Source organism: Sciurus vulgaris (genome assembly GCF_902686455.1).
Source record: "Sciurus vulgaris genome assembly, chromosome: 3".
Lineage (NCBI taxonomy): Eukaryota > Metazoa > Chordata > Mammalia > Rodentia > Sciuridae > Sciurus > Sciurus vulgaris.
Genome location: NC_136463.1, coordinates 45,786,283 through 45,808,352, shown reverse-complemented (window position 1 = coordinate 45,808,352; position 22,070 = coordinate 45,786,283). Strand labels below are relative to the sequence as shown.

The window sequence follows — 22,070 nt, the reverse complement described above, 5'->3', positions numbered from 1 at the left end:
GGAGTACATAGTGGAGTAAATTATTCACCTCAGGGGGGAGATAAAAAGAGACAGAAGAGGGAGGGTCCCACAATTCCCTCAAAGGGCATGACTGCTCACTATGACATAACCTCCTCCCACTAGACCTTAACTCCTAAAGGTTCTACCCACTCCCAATAGCATCATTGGTGAGACCAAGCCTTTTACACATGGGCCTTTGGAAAGCACTTCAGATCCAAACTATAGCATTCATTATCATGACTGTAGTTTCACAGGTGTACGCACAGGCCAATGCTTATCAATACTTATACTTATTGTAGGCTTTTACTGTGTGCAGTTTCTGTGCATGACAATTATACCTCAACAACCTCTTCAGATGTATTTACACAAGGATCTAGTCTAAAAATTCTTAATAAAAAAATTAAAGGAGGATGAGGAAGAATTTTATAAGATTCAGGCAATTCAGACCCTTTTCTAAGCCCTGTTCCAAGCCTGGGTAGGGAGGGAAGGCACTTTAGGGCCCTGTGGAGCCTCATCTCCCACCCCATAACTTCCTTAAAGCTCCCTCTCTACAAGGGGGCTTACTTTGAACAATTCTCTAAATTAAATATTTCTATTTGAGCTGACTTTGGAACTGAGCTTCTATGATGATGCTTAGCACAATTTTTCATAGGAAAGAAAAATACATTTCAACCTTTGAAGCAGTGAAGGGAGTGCTACAGGCTGCATTAGTACTGGTGAGATTTCAATTTTTCTTCCTTATATGGTTAAGGTTGAATCTGCTACTGCTTATCCTGGGTACATTCAGGCTGCACCCAGTTGTCCCATCTTCAAGTTCTCTCAGTAAATGTAGAAAATGAGTATCTGCTTGTATAGGTCAGTTTTCTGTTGTTGGAACATAATACCTACTTTGCAAAGAAAGGAGCTTGTTTTAGTTCATGGTTTTGGAGGATGACAGCCCATGATTTTGCAGCCCATCTGTCCAGACTCTGGTGAGAGCACCTTGGTCCTTAAGAGCTTGTTGAGGTACAATTGTCATGCACAATGCGATGGTGCCATTGCAATGGTGGGAACATATAGAAAAGATCACAGGGCAAGATAGGAAGTCAGAAGTTCAGGGGCTAGGCTTCCTGTTCTCACAGGAACTAACCAGCATCCTCTAATAACTGCATTATCCCTTCCAAGCATGTGCCCTCCATGACCTGACCACTTTTCACAAGGTTCTTAGAGAGCCTACCACCTTTCAACACCACCATGCTGCAGACCAAGCTTTCAGCACATAAATCTTTAGGGTACACATGCAAATCACATCCAAACCATAGCGCTGCCCATCCCAGGAGAGGAGGCAGAGAGGGACATGGAGAGGGATGCTGGTTCCAGACCCTTGAGCCTGGATGCTGGCTATTCCATCACCTCTGTGTGGCTACAATCCTTAACTTCTCTCTGCCTTGTGTATGAAATGGGAATCACCCATTTGCATTGCAGGATGATTGGAAGAGCAGAAAATGACATTGGTGAGGACTTGACAGAGGAACAATGCTTCCATCCTGAACCAGTCTAATGAAAATTTTCTGGTGTTAATAAACCAATTTATTCAAATATGGTTTTGTTTCCATTTCCATTCACAGGGACAGAGAAACCAAAGTTATAAAAATGTTTTCTTTTTCAGATGAAAGACAGAATGGTGTGGAGAAATATTCTTGGAAGCCCCCTGAATTAATCCCCTGCCATCAGTGCTGATCAGGCCCCTGGGGGCAATATGGGGACACAGAATTCGAAGGTTGGTCTGATCAAAGAAACACCATGCAGGAAGGCGTCTCAGAAGTACCTGGTGCTCTAAGTCTGGATCCACTTTCTTTGTGCAATTCCAAGTGGTTCACCTCAGGATGGTACAACAACAATGAGGACACATTTGTCCAGCCCTGCCCCACGTGGGCTGAGGATGGAGATGGGGCTCCTGCCCCAAGACAACTACAGGCCCCTTACACCCTACCATCAAGGACAGAAGGGAAAGCCTAGGCATCCACCTTGGAGGACCAGGACAGGCGCCCGCCGGGTAGAGAAGCCTGCTCTCCCCCACACACTGCAGGGTCAGGTCACTGCCATGTTTATAGCCTGGAAGTTTGCACAGGTACCTTGACTCCAGGCTCACTAGCCAGATTCTGGCATCTCCAGTGAACACTTCATTAGGCCACTTTCAATGGATCTGGGATTACTAGGGACAAATGTTTATTCTCTCAATCTTGTAGTTTTGCTATAAGATATTTTTGTCATTTTACTTACTTAACTACCCTCTATCTCCCTTCCTGGTAAACAAATGATCACCTGGTAAGTAGACTGCACACAAAACAGGAATTTTACACAAACAGTTCCAGGAGGGTCCAAAGAGCTAATGAAATCTATGAAGTGAATCAACGGTAGAGAGGATCACTTAGCTCTGTTTTTCTCTAAAAGCTCAAAGTATCACCCATTCAAGGTTGAGGAAAGGGGCAGAGAGAAACAGGGAAGGGCTCCTGCTCTGCAGGCTGGTGAGACAAATGCAAACACCTTCACATAGAGTAAAGTGAGGAGTATATTAGTAATAAGCACATGGCATCATAGGATATAGGATATTTGGGTTGAGAGAGGGGAAAGTACAAGGAAATTTTCACTGAGGAAATAAGATTGAGTCTGAAAGGAGGATCAGAAATATTCCCACTCTGTAAAGGAGAGGGAGAGAATCCCACAACAGAGATATAATTGTTACTTTTATGTGTCAATGTAAATGGATTAAGGAATCCCTGGAGAACTAAGAAGTTATATGTATGGGTGTATCTGTGAGGGAATTTTCAGAGGAGATGGCTATGAGGCTGAATAGGCTGGGTGGAGAAGATCTACTCTCCATCTGGTAGACATCATCCAATGAGCTCGAGGCCCAGATAAAACAGAAACAGAGCTAAGGATTTTCTCTCTCTCCTGGAGCTGGACACTCTCCTCCTTCTGCCTTGGACCTCAGAACCCCAGGCTCTCTGACCTTGGTATTCCAGGACTTATACCAGAAGCCCCCTAAATTCCCACCTTCAGCTTCAGACTGAGAATTACACCACTAGTATCCCTGGTTCTGAGACTTTCAGACTTGGACTGAATCATACTGCCAGCAACTCAGGGTCTCCAGCCTGCAGAGAGCCTCTTATGGGATCTCTCTCTCCATCTCCATAATTGTGTGAGCCAATTCCCCTAAATACATCCCCTCTCGCGTATCTATATTTATATCTACATACCTCTCCATCCTATTGATATTGGTTTTATCTCTTTGCATAGTCCCAACTTATACAAGAGGCAAGCACAGAGAAAACTAAGTATGCTCCACATAATGAACAAATGGTATTAAGATAGAACCAGCAAGCAAAGAACCCTAGATGCTGTGAAAAAGTCATTAGTAACTTAAACACCATATTTCAGACAACAGACAGAGGTATCTTTTTTCCTCCAGAAGCATAAACAGAGTTTTAGGAAAAATAGATACATATTCAAGAGAGAACAGATATCACAGAGAGGCAGCAATCTCAAGAGACAATTTTGGGGTAAAGCAAGGTGTAGACACTCAAAGGAGAATGCAGGATATCTCCAGAGGAAGAGACAACCACCCATTTTGGTGTGGGGTGTTAATATTTATAGAAGACTGATGCTAGGGGCTGGACAAGAGGTGGAGACAGGGTGGAGCTACATAATTTTGCAGCAGTTTTTTCTTTGCTTGCACATTTCCCTTATTTTATAAGGGCATGAGTCAAAAGCATGTTGCTGGATCTCAAGATTTACAACTGTGCTTTCTGCATCTCAATGACTTGTGGGCATTTCTTTTAAGATTCAGTATATCTTTCTCTTTATCCTAAATCCCTACCTCATCCCACCACCACATACACACAGAGGTACCTCAATGACTATCATGTGACATGCTAACTGAAATATATAGTTCAGGTTTACCTAGCTTTTCACACTCCTCAGGAAAAGTCTGTCTTCTTCCTAAGAATGAAGAAAGACAGCTATAGATGAGTGGGAAAAAACAATATGGTTAACTGCCAGAGAAGAAAGACCTAGCCACCCTGCTTTATAAATTACCTCTACAGGTATGAAACCATGTGTGCACATTTTTGGTGAGAGAAATAGTTTTAAAGATTGCATTTGTGGTTGAGATTCCTGCTGTGCCTCGTGCGCTGACAGACCTCCCGGCTCTGGTGTGTTTCCTTTGCCGCCAACACTCATCATCCTGCTCGGCCCCGTATTCTCCTCAGGCGGGCCCTGAGGAGGTACATCGGACCTTGTTGCCCAACAGGGAGCAACAACTGGTGCCCCGTGTGAGGAAGACGAAGTCACCGACAGGCCAATCGGACTGCAGGTGAGTGTACTCCCATAAAATATGGGACAGTCCTATTCCAAGTCTGACCCCTCCCTTGACTCCCTTAGGATTCTCCTTAGAAGTAGAGGATTGGAACTCTCAGATAGCCAGGCATTTCAGACCTGGAAGACCCTCACTGAGGCAGCCCCTTGGCTGCCTGAAGCAAACTTGTTTGACTGTTCCACATGGGATTGTGTAGAACAACTTGTTAGGAAGAGGGAAATCAGTTTAGGGGAGGGTCCCCCATTGGGAGTCTGCCCTACATTATCTGCCCTTAAGTCCTGCTTCTCTCCAGGACCTCCCAAAGGGGGCTCCAAGTTTCCCCACAAAGAGCCGCTGCCTCCGGATGGCAGGAAATCTTCCTGGCGGCCATTTTATGATACTGGGCAAGAACTCACTGACTCTAACCTCCCCGCTCCCTGTATGGCCTTCCTGGTAACCAGCCCAACCATCAGTGGCATGTCCTACTAAAGAGTATGATATAGTAGCCCCATTCCCCACAAGTAGTGGGAGATAATTGTTTCACAATTTTCTGCATCCAAACCTGAATTGAGCCAGGAAAAAGGGTTAAAATGCCCTAGGCATTTTTGCTAGAACACTTTAGCCCCTTTCAGATACAGATCTCAGTCAAGGCTTACATTGAAATGTAAATAGAGAAAGCCTGAAGGCTCAGTAGGAGAAGTCTCAAGCCCAAGGGGGGTAAAAAAAAAGAGCAAAAAGAGTCTTATCTGAACTCCAGCAAAAGTAAAGGGCCATATCATTTTTCCAGGACTCTTTTTTTTTTTTTAATTCTACATTTTTTTTTGAGCTCATGACTTTTTTGATCAGTTCTATTTTTTTTATTCAACTAGAGTTTTTGAACATCTGTTACATTGCAATGGAGATCCACCTATAAAGTTACAAGGCCTTTGATTTTGTGTTATTTGTATGTCGTGCTGTCTGATGTCATGTTTTATCTGTATCAAAACTGAGCGCTCCTAAAACTAAAATTTAAAAATGGATCCAAATATTTTTAATTCACGTGATTTAAAAAGGTTCAATTTAAATTGGGTAAACTGATAGAAGTAAAATGTCTTTAAAATTAACTCACAAGTCTCTAGGTGGTCAAACTAATAAAATGTTGATGTTAATAAAATGTCTAACATCAATTTTTCTAGAACTTTCCTTCAATAAGAAAAAGATGGCAAATACTGTTCAGGACACTGGTCTAATATCTTGACTAAAAACAAGGTTACTAAGAGTTATGTCCTAACAGGTACAATTCTATATACCAAGGGTTCTAAGGGTTTCAACTGTGTTTCAATTAGAGTACTATAAATAACAAAATATTTAATCTTATTAAAATGGAGTAATTTATCTGAATTCAGAAATTTCTTAAGAACTGTTTCAGAATGTGAACAAAAAGGGGTCAACATATAGGAAAGAGAAAATAAAAGGTTCTAGATATGGAAATATATTTGGTGCAGAACAAAATCTTTCTGGGTAAGAAAGTGTTTATGTGATGAAATACATGAGGGTCTAAGTAAGTGCTAAGAAAGTCTGTGTGTAAGTAAAGGGCAAATTTCAACAAGTTTGCATGTAACTAAGTTGGTTGTATGTATGTGAGACAGTTAAAGCTATTTAAGGTTTTTCCTAAAGTGAAATACTAATGTTCTGATATAAACCAAAGTTTAATCTATGTGGTAAAATGACATGGTAAAATGACAAGGATTTCTTAGAAACACTAATTTACTCTTAACTTTGTGTCTATTAAGTTTTATTCTTTAGAACAATTAGTCTTAAAAATTGGTTAATTTTTAATTAACATAATTATACAATTATGGTTAAACAACTGTTAGAGTATTGTACTACATTAGAGTCTAAATTTTTCTTTAAAAACTAAATTGGGGGGCTGGGGAGACAGCTCAGTCGGTAGAGTGCTTGCCTTGCAAGCACAAGGCCCTGGGTTCGATCCCCAGCACCCAAAAAAAAAAACTAAATTGGGTAATATAAAAGTGTCAAGGTAATTGTGAAATGGTCACTCTTTGTATATTAAATGTGTTCATATTTTCCAGGTATACAAGTTTTAAAGCAGGGAATTTATCAAGCTGCTATTCTCCAAACTAAACTTGTCTGTAATAGTAATTATAAAGAGTAAATTTTATTGGGGATTTATTTCTATCATTTAATGTTCTATTATAGGACCTGTTATCAATAGGGTATATGTAAAATTTGTTACTTTTTACACTGAGATAAAAATTTTAAGTGTAAATGTATTTCTAAAAGTTAGAGCCTGATTTGTTTAAAGGTTAATATTGTGAAACATGAAAACATTTTGCTACTTTGCCACACAAAAAGAAAAGTTAAAAGCTCTCTCAGCCTTTCTTTAATTCATGTTTTAGATATAATGTTAAATTGTGTTAACTAATGTTCATATGGACTCTGGAGTCAACATATGTAAACTTCTTAAAATGACATTTAAGAAAGAGTGTAATGTGCAGTAGCAAAAATGGGACAAGAGTGATTGAGATTGGGGTCTCTGACCTCATGCCTTTGGACTGTGGACTTCCTTGAGAGCTACACAGAGCTCCTAACATTGCGCTTTGCAGCTCCACTATCTTAGATCTACAGGCTCAACTTGATTCCTTGGCCGCTGTCGTCCTGCAACTGCCAGGGAAGGAGAGCTTTGCTTGTTTCTTCAGGAGGAATGCTGCTTTTATGCCAATCGGTCCAGAATTGTCCATGACAAAATCAAACAACTGCAAGAAAATCCAGAAAAACGGCGTTCCGAGCTTCAATCTAGCTTCTTCTGAACGGGCTTACGTGGCTGGCTCCCTTACTTACTTCCCTTGCTTGGCCCCCTTTCCTTCTCCTCATGGTCCTCACCTTTGGCCCCTGCATTTTCAATAAGGTCATACAGTTCATACAGAAATGTTTGGAGGCAGTACAATTAATGAATGTCCGAGTACAATACCAACGGCTAGCCACTGGTTATGAGGAGGCATATGATGATGTTGCAAGGTTGACCCCCTGGAGACCCCTTGAGCTAATGATGGGAAGATCCCTGGTGCACTGGGACAACCTAAGACAGGCTCTTGATGAGGCTCCCCCCCGCCCCGGAGCTGTTGAGACGCTGTGGAGTATTCAGAGACAGGTAAGATCTCTAAAGAGGACAGAAGTTCCACCTTCCAACTGGCTCCAGGGGGGCTAATAAAACAAAAAGGGGGAATTGTAGGGAATGCACCCTATAATAGCGGCTGCACCCTCATGGCAACCTTTTCCTCATACGTGGCACTGCCTGACCCGCCAACAGTTTACCCTGACTTCCTTGTACTGCCACTCTCCCCTGGGACCTGAAAAATGTGTTCTTACCCAGCAACCAGTTATGTGTAACTCCCTGATTGGCCTGCTTATCTCCACCCCCTAGGCTTTATATACGCCTGACCCGTACAATAAAGTTGAGATTCCTGCTGCTCCTCATGCGCTGACAGACCTCCCAGCTCTGGTGTGTTTCCTTTGCCGCCAACACTCATCATCCTGCTCGGCCCCGTATTCTCCTCAGGCGGGCCCTGAGGAGGTACATCGGACCTTGTTGCCTGACAGGGAGCAACACTATAGTAGCTGTAAAATGAAGGACATTAAAAAAATTAGGTAAATTTATATGTGTCAATATGTAACAATTGCTAAGATTTAATGTTTAAAAAACAATGCAGAACAGTGTATATAACACTTTTTAAGATGTATTTTTATTGGTGCATTATAATTATACATAAAAGTGATATTTATTATGCTATATTTATACATGCACATAACATAATTTGATCAATATTATTCCCTATTCCTTTTCCTTTCCTCTCCTCTCTCACCTCGATCTGTTTGCTCTACTGTACTGATCTCCCTTCAATTACCATTATTATCATTAACATTATTATTTTAATTAGCATATTATAATCATATATAACACTGCTATTTTTAAGAGTAATAAATATTTACCTATAGACCCAATCAAAAAAAAAAAAAGATTGCATTTGTGCTCAGGAGTATGAAACCATTCTAAAACTCCTTTCTTGAAAAAATAAAGAAAATGAAAGCAAGCAGAACAGAGTTCAATTGAACAAGGCATCCTAGGGTCAGAACAGCTACATGTTCCCCTGGGATCCTTGTTCCAGGAGCCTGCTATTTATAAATATTTTCACCCTTCCCCTACCTTGATTCCCAATTTGTTAGCCCTTCTGTCTAAACTCCTGACAAAATAAATCCCCTTTGCTTTTGGTATAGACACAAGTTGCTGACACAGGGTGAACCTGATCTAGAATTTCTCTCAAAGGGCAAGAATGGGACAATCATATTCATGAATATCAAACACTCATTTGGAGGCCCTGGAAGGGCTTCTTTCAGAACCTGGCAAGACACTTGATACTGAGGATGTAGTAAACAAGAGTTGCTTGCAGGGATGGACCCATATACACATTCCACACAAGTTATTAAGGACTCACAGCAGCAGCAAAGTATGCAATACCCAGGAGAAAGGCCCCCACCTGGACCATGAATAGGAAAACAGCCCAGCCAGAGCAAAAGAGGAGACAAGCCAGGACTGAAGATTCAGTATATCTTTCTGTTTAACCTAAATCCCTATCTCATTCTCCACCATGGACAGAGTTATCTCAATAATTGACATGCTAACTAAACTATGAAGTACAGGCTTACTAAACTTTTTAAATTCCCCCAGAAGCACCCACCCCAAAACCCAGCCCTAAACCACTCTTGTACCTGCTTTCCCAGTTTTCTTTCCTCTGAAAACTGATTACTTCAGGTTGTTCCACAAATGACACACGAGCCCTACTTCTAATAAAGCCTCTGTCTTGACCACCTGCCCAGGCCATAAATTCTTCTTTCCTTTTATTTCCACTTAAACTATGTTGAAGTCTTTTCCTAGAAGGTATCTTTCAGGATCTGGTCCTGAGATAGTACAAAAAGAAGGTAAGCAGCCATGGACCTCCAGTAGCTATCCTGGGACTATTGGGTAGACCAGAAGTTGCTAAGATCAGGGCTGGCACTCACAGCTAGGACCAACTGTCCCTTTGGAACATAAACAACTTCACAGAGCATCAATATTCAACCAGGTCAACATGAAAGTACAAGTGACCAGAACAACAATAACAAAAATACCCACTCTGTCACTATGCCTCTACACATATAAAACTTAGATATAGTGTAATACAAGGAAGTCACCAAACCTCACTTGTCCTGGTTAACTGTGATTGCTGGTTTTCTCCCAATCAGCATTCACCTCTCTCCAGTCTTCCTTCTTCTAGACAACATGCAATAAGACCACCATCAATAGAATTCCTTGCTTCCTAACAGCACCTCTTTAGAACAAAGTTCCTCTTCCTTAAACTTTCCCTCAAACAACTTAATACAATCCAAATCTTATCTGAGAGCTTTTCTAACACCCCCTTAACCAAGACAACCCCAATTTTGTCTATGGTATTTTCCCTGACCACAAAGAATAATATACCCAGGATGTTTTCAAACAGTTGTGTTCTTGATCTTTGGCTGTATTTTATTTAGGCTGCAGGATCCCAACAGTACCCATAAAAACCAAAAGAACTCTGTGGAGGATGATTGGATTTGTCTGGAAAATTCAGAAATGGCATTTTTAAATATAGAGGCCGTTGAACTGGCCCTAAACAATGAGAAGCAATGAAATTATGGCATTTGCAGGCAAGTGGAGGGAGCTGGAGAATATCATGCTAAGCGAAATAAGCCAAACCCGAAAAACCAAAGGCCAAATGTTTTCTCTGACAGCAGATGCTGATCCATAATCCTGGGGAGTGGGGAGGATAGGGAAGAATGAAGGAACTTTGGATTGTGCAGAGAGTGAGGGGAGGAGAAGAGGTGTGGGAACGGAAGGACAGTGGAATGAAAGAGACATCGTTGCCCTATATACATGTATGCTATTACATCATCAGGTGTGACTGCATGATGTACAGTGAGAGGAATGAGAAGTTGTGCTCCATTTGTGTACAATGTGTCAAAATGCATTCTACTGTCTTGTATAACTAATTAGAACAAATTAAAATTTTTTAAAAAAAATTGTTTGCTAAGGTTGCTAAGATCTACTGTTAAAAAAAAGAAAGAAAGAAAGAATGAATGAGAAGGTGCCTTGGCCAAATTAAAAATGAGACTTGTTCCTAGTGGAGGTAAAGGTCTATGTCAGGACCAAAGCATGAAAGAGGTTGTGCAGGGCTGCAGAGGGAGGGAGACAAGGAAGAGCCCCCAGTTGGTTCACCAGGCCAGGGCTCAAGACAGAGGAGCCAGATCCAGGAATGACCCTCACAGGCATTCTCCTCTGTGCCCTAAAGGTCAGAGTCTCACCTCAAAGGTGTAGTGACTATTCTGAATTATAAGATTTTTGTGTGGACTGACCAGCACGACCAGTCACACATCCGATCCGCACCAGTCCATGTGATCATCATGAAAATTACCCTTGCCATTTTTAACACTTGGGTTAGGAAGCTCCACATAAGGTGCAGAATAATTTTCACAGGGTGCTGACCTGTTCAGGTCTGCAATCTCTGCTGAAAGCAGCTGGGTCCCACAGTTCTGGGCTCCTTCTGGCCTTAAAGGTCCCTGGAGGGGATTCCCAAGGCTGAGGAGGAGGGCTGAGAGGAGGTGTTCAGGACTCAGATTCCAAATCCTGCTTTCAAAAATGCATTTCCAAGTTTTCTTTGAAAATGCTCGAGGTCATTAAGGAAATGGAAGCAGAGGGAAAGCCCAATGAGGGACTTACAGAGTCAGGGGTCTAGGAACCGGCCCTGAGGACAAAGGAGAGCAGTCAGAACTGAGGAAAACTAAGGCAGACTTGACAAAGACTGAGAGACCAGGTGCTCTGAGTGCCACCTAGGCTCCAGGGAGTTTATTCCGCGCAAACGAGGCCACCACGCTCTGCACCGAGTTCCGGGCTCTTGAGCCTCAGCAGAGCAAGTCCACAACCCGTTGGTTGCCAGCCTCAACCAATCAGCGCTCAGCCTTGCCAACTGGGGCTACAGCCTGTCCGACGACTCTGCATTGACAAATGTGGAGGTGGAACGTGATTGCACTCTACTTATTAGGCTAGCTGTGGGGAACTCCTGAGCTGAGCTTGGGGGCTGAATTGAGTGACCGCATCGTGGATCGCTAGATGACCAGTTTCTGTGATAGCAGATCGTTCCTGAACAGTTCACATCACGGTAGAACTCACTCCAACTACACTGTACCCTGGGGCAAGTTCTTTAGGCTTGCTGCCCCATCTGCCACAATAATGTGTCTGAGGAAATGGGGTCTAAGTTTAGGGACCACACCCTGGTCTAGGGCGATCACAGTGGAGAAAATGGAACCTTTATTGCAAAGTGGGATGCCACCAATGGAACACACCTTAGAAAACAATAACGTGGTCCTTAAAAAATTAAAATTGCCATGGGATTCAGCAATTCTACATCTGAGTACAGATACATTAGAAATGAAAAACAGGTGTTTGTACAACCATGTTTATAACAGTATTATTCATGACAGTCAAAACATGAAAACAACCCAAATGTCCATAGAAGAATGGATGAATATACAAAACACAACATGGTAACAAGCAGTTAGGCAGCAGGGTTCTTTGTCATGCAAATTAAAGGAATGAAATCCACAGACACAATGGTGAGAGCACAGAGTAATAGAAAGAAAGCAGAGCTCCCAAAAGGGAGGGGCCCTGTAAGAGGAATGCCAACAGCTGCCTGTGGTCTAGGGGTTTTTAAAGGCATATATGATGGCCCAACACAGGTGACTGATGAGGTGAGGGATCCCAACATGAACCAATAAAGCTCTTCATGCTATGAGCTTAATAAGCCAATCAGAAGTGCTCAATTTCAATCCCTTGTTTACGTAATTAAAAGGATGGGTCTTGGGGCTGGGGAGATAGCTCAGTTGGTAGAGTGCTTGTGTTGCAAGCACGAGGCCCTGGGTTCGATCCCCAGCACCACAAAAATGAATAAATAAATAAAAAATAAAAGGATGGGTCTCACCTGGTGGTTTTTGACACCTTTGTTAGAAAGAGGAACCATTCCCAGTAGGAGTCTGCTTGTGGTCAGCCATTGCTAGGGGAACTGGTAAGGGTAACGAAGGAAAGGCGGCCAGGGTTGAAGCTGTGAGGAACAGAAACATATTCTATCTAGGAAAAAGTTATTGTGGTTAATGCTGGCAGGGGAGAGCAAGTCGCAGGATGTCTCTCAGACCCTATGTCTCCTTTCAAGTTGGCATGATGTCCTCTTCCCCTCATGTCCTTCTTCAAGGCCCTTATCCTGGTTGCCTATGGGAAATCTATATTCCTGCCTCAATATGTACATACAATGGAATGTCACTTGGCCTTACAAATCCTGACACATACCACAGTATAAACGCACCTTGAGAACATAGTGTTAAGAGAAATAAAATAGATGCAAGAGGACAAATGTCAGGGGAGAATGGGGAGACATGACGGGGGATGGGAATGGGAAAAACAGAATGAATCAGACAGTACTTTCCTATGTTCACATATGAATACACGACCAGTGTAACTCCACATCTTGTACAACCACAAGAATGGGAAGTTATACTCCATGTATTTCTGATATGTCAAAATATATTTGACTGTCATGTATAACTGAAAATAACAAACAAAAAACTACACTGAGATTTGTAGTTATCAAGAATACAAGTAACAATAAATGTTGGTGAGGATGTTGGGGAAAAGCTTCAGTCATGCATTGCTGGTGGGACTGCAAATTGGTGCAACCACTATGAAAAGCAGTATGGAGATTCCTCAGAAAACTTAGAATGGAACCACCATTTGACACAGTTAGCCCACTCCTTGGCATATACCCAAAAGACTTAAAATCAGCATACATTGGAGACACGGCCACATCAGTTTTTTAGCAGCTCAATTCACAATAGCTAAGCTGTGGAACCAAACTCGATGCCCTTCCACAGATTAAAGGATAAAGAAAACGTGGTATATTTATACAATGGAATACTACTCAGTCATAAAGAGAAATGAAATTATGGCATTTACCAGTAAATGGATGGAACTGGAGACTATCATTCTAAGTGAAATGAGCCAATCCCCAAAAAACAAAGCCAAATGTTCTTTCTGATGTGCGAATGTTAACTCACAATAAGATGGGGTAGGGAAGTATAGAAGTACTTTGGATTAGACAAAGGGGAACAAAGGGAAGGGAGGGGGAATGGGAATAGGAAAGATAGTAGAATGAATGGAACATTACTTTCCTGTGTGCATATATGAATACATGACCAATGTAATTCCACATCACATACAACCAGAAGACTGGGAAGTTATACTCCATATATTTATAATATGTCAAATACATTCTATTGTCATTCTATTGTCAAATACATTCTATTGTCTAATAAGAACAAATAAAAATAAAATTATATCCCCAGAAAAAGCAACAACACACGTGTTGATTGAATAAACCCTACCAAAAAAAGTATATACCAAATGGTTCCATACACATACCTCTAAAAATGCAAACTACCATTAACAACATAAAGCAGATGTGTGGTTGCTAGGATGGGAGGACAGAAAGTGATTACAAGTGGCCACAAGGAAACTTTAGGGATGATGTATGTAAGTCTTCATTATCACCTTGAGGTGATGATTTCCTAGTGTTTACAAAGGTCAAGATCTGTCAGGTTTTACTCTTTAAATGTGTGAAGTTTATTGTATGCTCATTATATCCCAATAAAACTGTTTAGAAATATCTAACCTGATCCACCCACCACCCAAAGCTCTTCTCATTTATTAATGTTTTTGGATATTGAAATAACATGGAAACACTCAAATGAGTAGTCTCCAATAAATAAATACAAATTTTAAAAAGCAAACCAAAAACAAAATGAAAACCCCAGAATGAGAAAAAGAATGGGGTAAGACACAGGCAATTGACACCCCTTTCATACCCTGGTCCAAGCCTGGGATAGTCAGGGGGCTCTGCTGGGCCCTCAGCAGCCTGGGCTGCTTCCATGGGGCCTCAGAAAAGCACAGCTCCTTCTCCACAGTGTGGACACTTTTAGGGGTTCTGTAAAATAGTTCTTATTATTTGAGCTGACTGGAGAACTGAGCCATTATGAAGAAGCACAACACAGCTTTTCATAGGAAAGAAAAATACATTTCAATACTCCAACTGCTGGGGGCACTACAGAGTTCAGTGTTGAGAGCTCTTATGACATTTTAATTGTTCTCCTTTCATGTTGTAATCAGGCAAAATTTGTTAAGCCCTGGATCCTGGTTTATTGGAAACATCAGCAGTGGAGACACACAACCACCTTGAATTCAAGTTCTCACAGCAGATGTGGAGCATGAGTATCTCTCCATCCTAGCCAAGGAGGCAGGGAGGCAATGGAGGGAAATGGAAAAGGATGCTGGCTCCAGACACCTGGGCCTGAACAGTGACCCTACTACCGTTGCTGTGGGGCTGGAGGAAAGTCCTCAACCCCCCTGTGCCTCATGTATAAAATGCGGATTGTCCTACCTGTAATGCAGGGGGATTGTTAAGAGCCAAAAGTGACACTGGCGATGAGTCAGTCCAGTTAAAGGCTTCCCACTGTCCCAATTAGTGCTGATAAACTAATTCATGAAAACACATTGTTTCCCAGTTTCCATAGAGAAAGCTATGCTATAAAAAATGTCTGTCCTGCAGTCAAGGACACGAGGCAAAGCCTAGGTGTCTGCAGGGGATAAGAAGAACTACGGGTGAGAGAAGAGTGGCTCTAACTCCACCAGGTGCTAGAAAACCCTTGCCTCAATGCCAGCTTCCAACCAAAGTCTTTCCACTTTCCATCATTATAGCTGGGAATTTTCCAGAGGCCCCCCTCCACCCTTGACCGTCTAAACCTGCTAAGTAATTTAACGTCTCCTCTAACCCTTATTTTAATTAGTTCAATGAATTTAGCTCCTTTCCAACTGAAGAAATGATGACCATGTAGGTGAGAAAAAGGTTGCAAGGCTACCATGTTCGTATAGTATGAGCGACTGCTGTGGTTTAAGTGTTGGTCTCCTCCAAAATTCATTTTGATATTTATTTGCCATGGTAAGACCATTAAACTGTGGAGCCTTGAAGAGGTAGGTAGTTCATGGACGCACTCACATGAATTGATTAAGGCTGTTATTGCAGAAGTGGATTGCCATGAAGTGAGTCCAGACCTCCTTGTTTTTCTCTCCAATGCACTAACCTGCCCTTCCATCATGTTATGACCCAGCACAAGACCCTCAGCAGATACCAGCACCAATACTCTTGGACTTCTTTACCTCCAGGACTGCAAAAAAAATAAGTCTCTGTTTGGCAAATTACCCTGCCTCGGGTATTTTATTATAGCAGCACAAAATAGACTGCCAGAAACCAAAAAAAAAAAAAAAAATCAAGATTATACTTAGAGGTAGAATCTCCAAGTTCACACTTATTTGCTAGTGACCTTGACTAAGTCATGTCTTCTCTCTGAGCCTTCATTTCCTCATATATGAATGGGACTTTTATGCTTTTCTTTTTCTAGTGCTGGTATTTATTGACTACCATTACAGAAGGACTATCTCTCTATTCACATTGAACCTTTGGTTGCATGGATTTTGTTTATTTTTTTAAATACTTTAGGGTTCTGATTTGTGGGAACAGACCTTCTTATAAATACCCACTATTCACGTTTGTGGCAGGAGAATGTTAAAGCAAGAGGCCTCCTTCTAAGGGAGCCCTAGAAACAGGGAGGTGGCAGAGCCAGCTCAGCTCTGATTGTGACCCAGGGAACGACCAACCAGAGTAAGCTAGTCTGCACCCAGAACTGGGGTCCACAGGATTGGGGATGGTGTCAAAGCTGGTAGGCTCAGCCAGTGGCACAATGACACATGAAGGAGATTATGTTGTGCTCTTTTATTGCCAAAAATAAAAACTTTTAAAAAGACAACTACCATTAGTTGGTAAATATCCCTTCCTTTCTATACTGATCTCTGTTTTCTCCAGGCTGCCTAATTAACTGCTTTGGGTAGGCTCCTACCTGATGACAGTGCCAAGGGGCCAAGAACCTTCATTAAGGAGAAATGAAACATGTGGGAGGGGCCTGTGCTTCTGCTGTCCCCCACACCAAGCAAAATGATCAGGCTATTGGCAGTAAAGGCCTTCAAACAGCATGTTTATTTGTGGGAGGGAGCAGCCAGAATTTATCCTAAAGAATTGCTTCTCAAATTAGGGACACCCAGCAATTTGAAGTACCAGTAGCCTGGCCCTGGAGAAAGAACCAGGAATATTTATCAGTTGCCTAAATAAAGGTTCTAGTACTCAATCCTAACACCAAAAATCTAAGGTTCAGCTGTGAAAATTCCTTCTTTTTGGACAGAAAGGGTATTAAAGAGCTGGAATTACCAGGAGGAGTCCACCTCAGTGGTTCTCAGAAGGGAAGCAGTATGGCCCTTAGCTGGTGTGCTAGGAAATGGAATGGAAGGGATGTTCTGGGATCTGGGGAACACTACTGACAATTAACAAATAGGGTCATAGATGCTCAATGTCTAGTGAAAACTGTCCTACCCTAAATTCCAGTGGCATCCCTGGTAATTGTGTCTATAACACCCTCTAGCCAGCACTGATGGCCTGTCATGAGGCATGAACAGCAGTCTAGAGTCCCAAAACCAGAAGGTCTCAAAGACCTGAAACCCAGCTACTGACTCGAATCCCCCATTTATTGAAACAGGCAAGCTGAAGTTAGTTTATGGTTAGCACGTCACTTTGGATCTGGTGGCTTAACTGAGTCTGTAAATCACTCTGCTTCTTCTTTAATCCAGAGAGAGTTGAGAGGACAGTGGTTTCGGGGCACAGATAACAACAGGACTCCATGTTGTAGTAACACCTTTCTGGTGTGCCGTTGGGGTCATAGGGAACCTGTGACCCATTCTCATCCAGCTCTGAGTATTCACTCTTTGGCCATTCCTTAGGCTTGGAGGCATTGTCTGGAAGGTATACAAAAGCCACCCTACAGTAGGGTTCCACATGGCATGTTCCTTGCCGAAACCCTTTTTGGCATAGGCTCAAAGTCTCAGCTCCTGGCCCTTTCTTAGGTTGATGATTAGGATGTCATCCTGCTCCATATAGTCGTTGGGGTCATTACTCAGTTCCGGGATGTCACTGGAATGACCTGGGCACTGTTGGAAATTAGATCTCAAGATGTGATGTGTAGTGTCTAGTCTTCATTGCACCGCAACTCGACGGTGAACTCCATGGAGCAGCTGGGGCAGAACTCTTCACATGTGCAGACCTGAGAGTGCTGCAGCTTGTCCACAATGTCATCACTAGTGAGGGGAATTAGTGCAAGCCTGTGAGCAATGAACTCATCATGAAGGACTGAGAAATTGGCATCTCTCTGAACCCAGTCAATAGCTAAAGACTATCACAGGAGTGGGAACATATCTTTGAACTGAATATTTCTGTGAGAAGCCAACGTATTATGGGGACCTTGGCGATGAAGGCCCTCCAAATAGAATTGACCACTGCCAGATCCGTATACTCAACGATGAATTTGACGTTCTTGTCGGTGAGCTCTGTGATCTGCACCATGGGCTGGTTGGCAGTCGGCCCCTGTGTCAGGGCTGGGGAGGCAGCTCAATAATAGAGTGCTTGCCTAGCATGCACAAGGTCCTGGGTTCTATCCACAGCAATGGAAAAAAAAACAATGTATACTCATACTTTTTTTTGAATACTCTTAACCTAAGTCATGGGAAAAAATGTGTTGGTTGAATCAGTCTTAGTACTTTGGGGACCTCACACATCAGTATCGGACAGGGAACATTTTATTGGCTTGTATTCTCACCTCCTGGGTCTCCTACTTCCCCTTTGGGAAGTGGCTTGAGTTCTCCTGGAAGTTAGGCTAAGGCTACCTCTTTTTCTCCTTAGGCCTCCATTCAATTTTACCATATGAAATTCCTGCTAGGGTGTGTGCGCATTCCTTAACCAACTTGGACTGCTATAACAAATTACCATAGATTGGCTGCCTTAGACAATAAACATTTATTTCTCACAGTTTGGAAGGCTGGGAGGTCCAAGATTAAAGTGCCAACAGATCTGATGTTTGGTGAAAACAATCTTCCTGGTTTGTAGACATCCATTTTTCATTGTATCCTCACATGGCAGGGGACAAAGATAAGGAAGGAGATGGGCAGAGAAAATGAGAGATTTCCTTTCTCTTCCTATATAACCACTAATTCCATTCATGAGGGCTCTACCATCAAGACATAATTACCACCTGCTATGGTTGAAATGAGCATCCCACAATGTCTATGTATTAAATGTTTGGTCCCCAGGGTGGTTTTACTGGGGGGTGGTGGGCCTTTGAGAGATGGGGCCTAGTGGGATGTCCTTAGGTCCTAAAGGGTGTGCCGTTAAAGTGAATCATGAAGTCCCAGTCCCTCCATCTTCCTGCCTCCTCTCTTTGCTTCCTAGCTAATGAGGTGAGAACATGGACCATAACCTCCAAAATCAGAGCCAAAAGAAATATTTTCCTGCCAGGCATCGTGGTACATATCCATAATCCCAGCTACTCAAGAGACTCAAGCGGGAAGATTATAAATTGAAGGTTAGCCTGGGCAACTTAGTAAGATTCTGTCTCAAAACAAAAAGGGCTGGGGTATAGCTCAATATTAAAGTGCTTGCCTAGCATGCATGAGGCCCTGGGTTCAATTTTGAGTCAAAAAATATTTTCTCTTTATAAGTAAGTTAATTATCTCAGCTGTTTCATTATAGTAATGCAAAGCTGACTAATATATCTCTCTAAGATCCCAACTCCTAATATCATCACATTGGAGGTTAGGATATCAACCTATGAATTTTGGGGGACCACAGACATTCAGTCCATAACACACATAATCCCTGAAGAAAAGAACTACAGAGGGAAGGGATTGAATAGCATTCCACTGGAGAAACAGGGCCCTGTCATATCTTCAAACCTATTCATAGGCTTTGTGTGAGGGTAGGTGATTTTGATAATAATCTTTGTGTTGCTTTGATGAACTAAGGGTTTCATTAAAATTTTTTACTATACTGGTCTAATTCCTAGGTCTTTGATCCATTTTGAGTTAATTTTTGTGCAGGGAGAGAGAAAAGGGTCTAGTTTCATTATTCTACATATGAATAACCAGTTTTCCCACCAGTAAACACCACTTGTTTAAAAGACTGTCTTTTCTCCAATGTGTTTTTGGCACCTTTTTCAAAAATCAGATGATTATAGATGAGTGGATTTGTCTCTGTGTCCTCTATTCTGTATCATTGGTCTATGTGTTTTTATGCCAATACCGTGCAGTTTTTGTTACTATACCCCTGTAGTATAATTTGAAGTCAGGTATTATGATGCCTCTAGTACTACTTTTTTGGCTTAGAATTGCTTTGATTATTCTGGGTCTTTTATTTTTCCAAATGAATTTTAGGACTGTTTTTTCTAATTCTATGCAGTATGTCACTGGTATTTGGTGGGTATTGCATTGAATCTGTATATTACTTTTGGAGATATGACCAATTTAACAATATTAATTCTTCCTATCCATGAACATGGAAGGGCTTTCCATCTTCTAATGTCCTTTTCAATTTCTTTCTTCAATGTTCTATGGTTTCCATTGTAGAGGTCTATCACCCCTTGGTTAGATTTATTCCTAGTATTTTTTATTAATTTTTTTATTTTATTTGTTCTAATTAGTTGAACATGACAGTAGAGTGCATTTATACATTTTGATAGTTCATACATAAATGGAGTGTAATCTCTCATTTTTCTGATTATATATATTGCAGGATATCAGTCATGCAGTCAAACATGTACATGAGGTAATAATGTGTTTCACTCTACTATCATTCCTTCCCCCATAGCCCATCACCTCCTTCACTCCCCTCTACCTAATATAAAGTAACTCTATTCTTCCCCATCCCTTCCCACCTTATTGTGACTTAGCATCCGCATACAAAACATTCAGCCTTTGGTGTTTTGGGTTTGGTTTATTTTTCTTAACATGATATTCTCTAACTCCATCCAAATGTCAGAATTTCATTCTTCTTTAAAGCTGAATAATATTCCAGTGTGTGTGTGTGTGTGTGTGTGTGTGTGTGTGTGTGTGTGACATTTTCTTTATCCATTCATCTGTTTAAGGGCATCTAGGTTGGTTCCATAGTTTAGCTATTGTGAATTGAGCTGCTGTAAACATTGATGTGGCTGAGTCACTGTAGTATGTTGATTTTAAGTCCTTTGGGTATAAACCGAAGAGTAGGATAACTGGTCAAATGGTGGCTTCATTCCAAGTTTTCTGATTATTCCTAGTTTGTTTTTGCTTTTGTTTTTTGTTTTTTTGAGGCTATTGTGAATGAAATTGTTTTCCTTATTTCTTTCCCAGCAGATTCATTGTTGGTATATAAGAAAGCTATTGATTTTTGTATTGATTTTGTAATCTGCTACTTTGTCAAAATTTTTATAGGTCCTAGTAGTCTTTTGGTACACTTTATTGCGAGAAATTTATTTACTCAATTGAGGCAGATGACTAGACAAGTTCAAAAGTCATAGGGCAGCCCATCAAGAAGAGCAGGCTGGTAGATAAGGTATATAGGTGGATATTGTTCATCAGGGGAGCCTTGATCGGTTCTGCCTTTATGACCTTTTAACTGAATAAGGCCCATTCAAATTATCTATGATTAACTCCTATACTTAGTTCAACTTGAGTTTTTGGACTTTAATCACATCTACAAAACACCTAGATTAGTGTTTACTTGAATAGCAGGGACCAAAGCCTAGCCAAGGAGACCTATCAGAAAACCATCACACTTCCCAACCTTCTTTTTGTTAAAATTTCCTTAGTGTGGTGATATTAAGACTCTTTGGCACAACCCCCTATGATGTCTACATCTGCCGGTTTGATTTTGTGTAGGCTTGTGAGTGCTTTGACCAAGAATATAACATAATTGGTGCTAGGTAACTTCTAAAGTAAGTCATAATTATACAGAGGTATTCTTTCTTTTTCACTGGAACACTTGAACTCAGTGTCCCCAGATAATAAATCCACCTACTCTGAGTCTGTTGTGTTGGAGACAGTACATTTAGGCACTCAGGTTTAATTCAAGGGAGCTCATCCTTAAGCCATCTCATCCCAAGTACCAGACATATGGATGAAAAAGTCATCTGGAAAGTGAACATCTCCAGCCTCACGTCATCTCAACAGAGGATAGATGCGGTGAGATGGAGAATATCCACTCCGACCATTTCCCCTCCAAATTACTGACCCTCACAATTCCAGAGCATAATTAAGTGGTTGTTCTTTAAACCACTACTTTTTGGAGTGGTTTGTCAACAAAGATATCAGGAACACCTGGAATATGTTTTTCTGTCAGGTTCCTGAGAAGATACTCAGAACCTTTAAGTGTCTATGCACAGTAAATTCTGAAACAGCACTTCAGGTTTCGCTCCTTTTAGACCCACATCCTCCCTGCCCATCCTTCCCTAGGAACTGTAGCATCCCGATTTCTCTGGGTAGTCGGCGCGGGGCATCCACCTTCAAGCACAGTGCCAGCTACTGGCAACTCTCCGACCTCCAAGTTGTCTGCCTGACCTGTCTCTACCCAAACTTCAGAGTTCCCTTCAAAGCCTTTCGGGGTAACAAGCAAGTCATAATGATGGGTGGAGGAGGTTGCCATGGAGACGGGTCCAG

At 41.7% G+C, this 22,070-nt stretch overlaps 1 pseudogene across 1 annotated transcript; it reads right to left on the bottom strand.

Annotated features, from left to right (window-relative positions):
• Positions 1 to 17,103: 17,103 nt before the first annotated feature.
• Positions 17,104 to 22,056, bottom strand: LOC306657597 (DNA-directed RNA polymerase II subunit RPB3-like; annotated as a pseudogene). The gene is made up of 3 exons: positions 21,915 to 22,056; positions 17,838 to 17,984; positions 17,104 to 17,775 (listed from the first exon to the last, which is right to left on the bottom strand). The product of its transcript is annotated as a DNA-directed RNA polymerase II subunit RPB3-like (transcript).
• Positions 22,057 to 22,070: the final 14 nt, after the last annotated feature.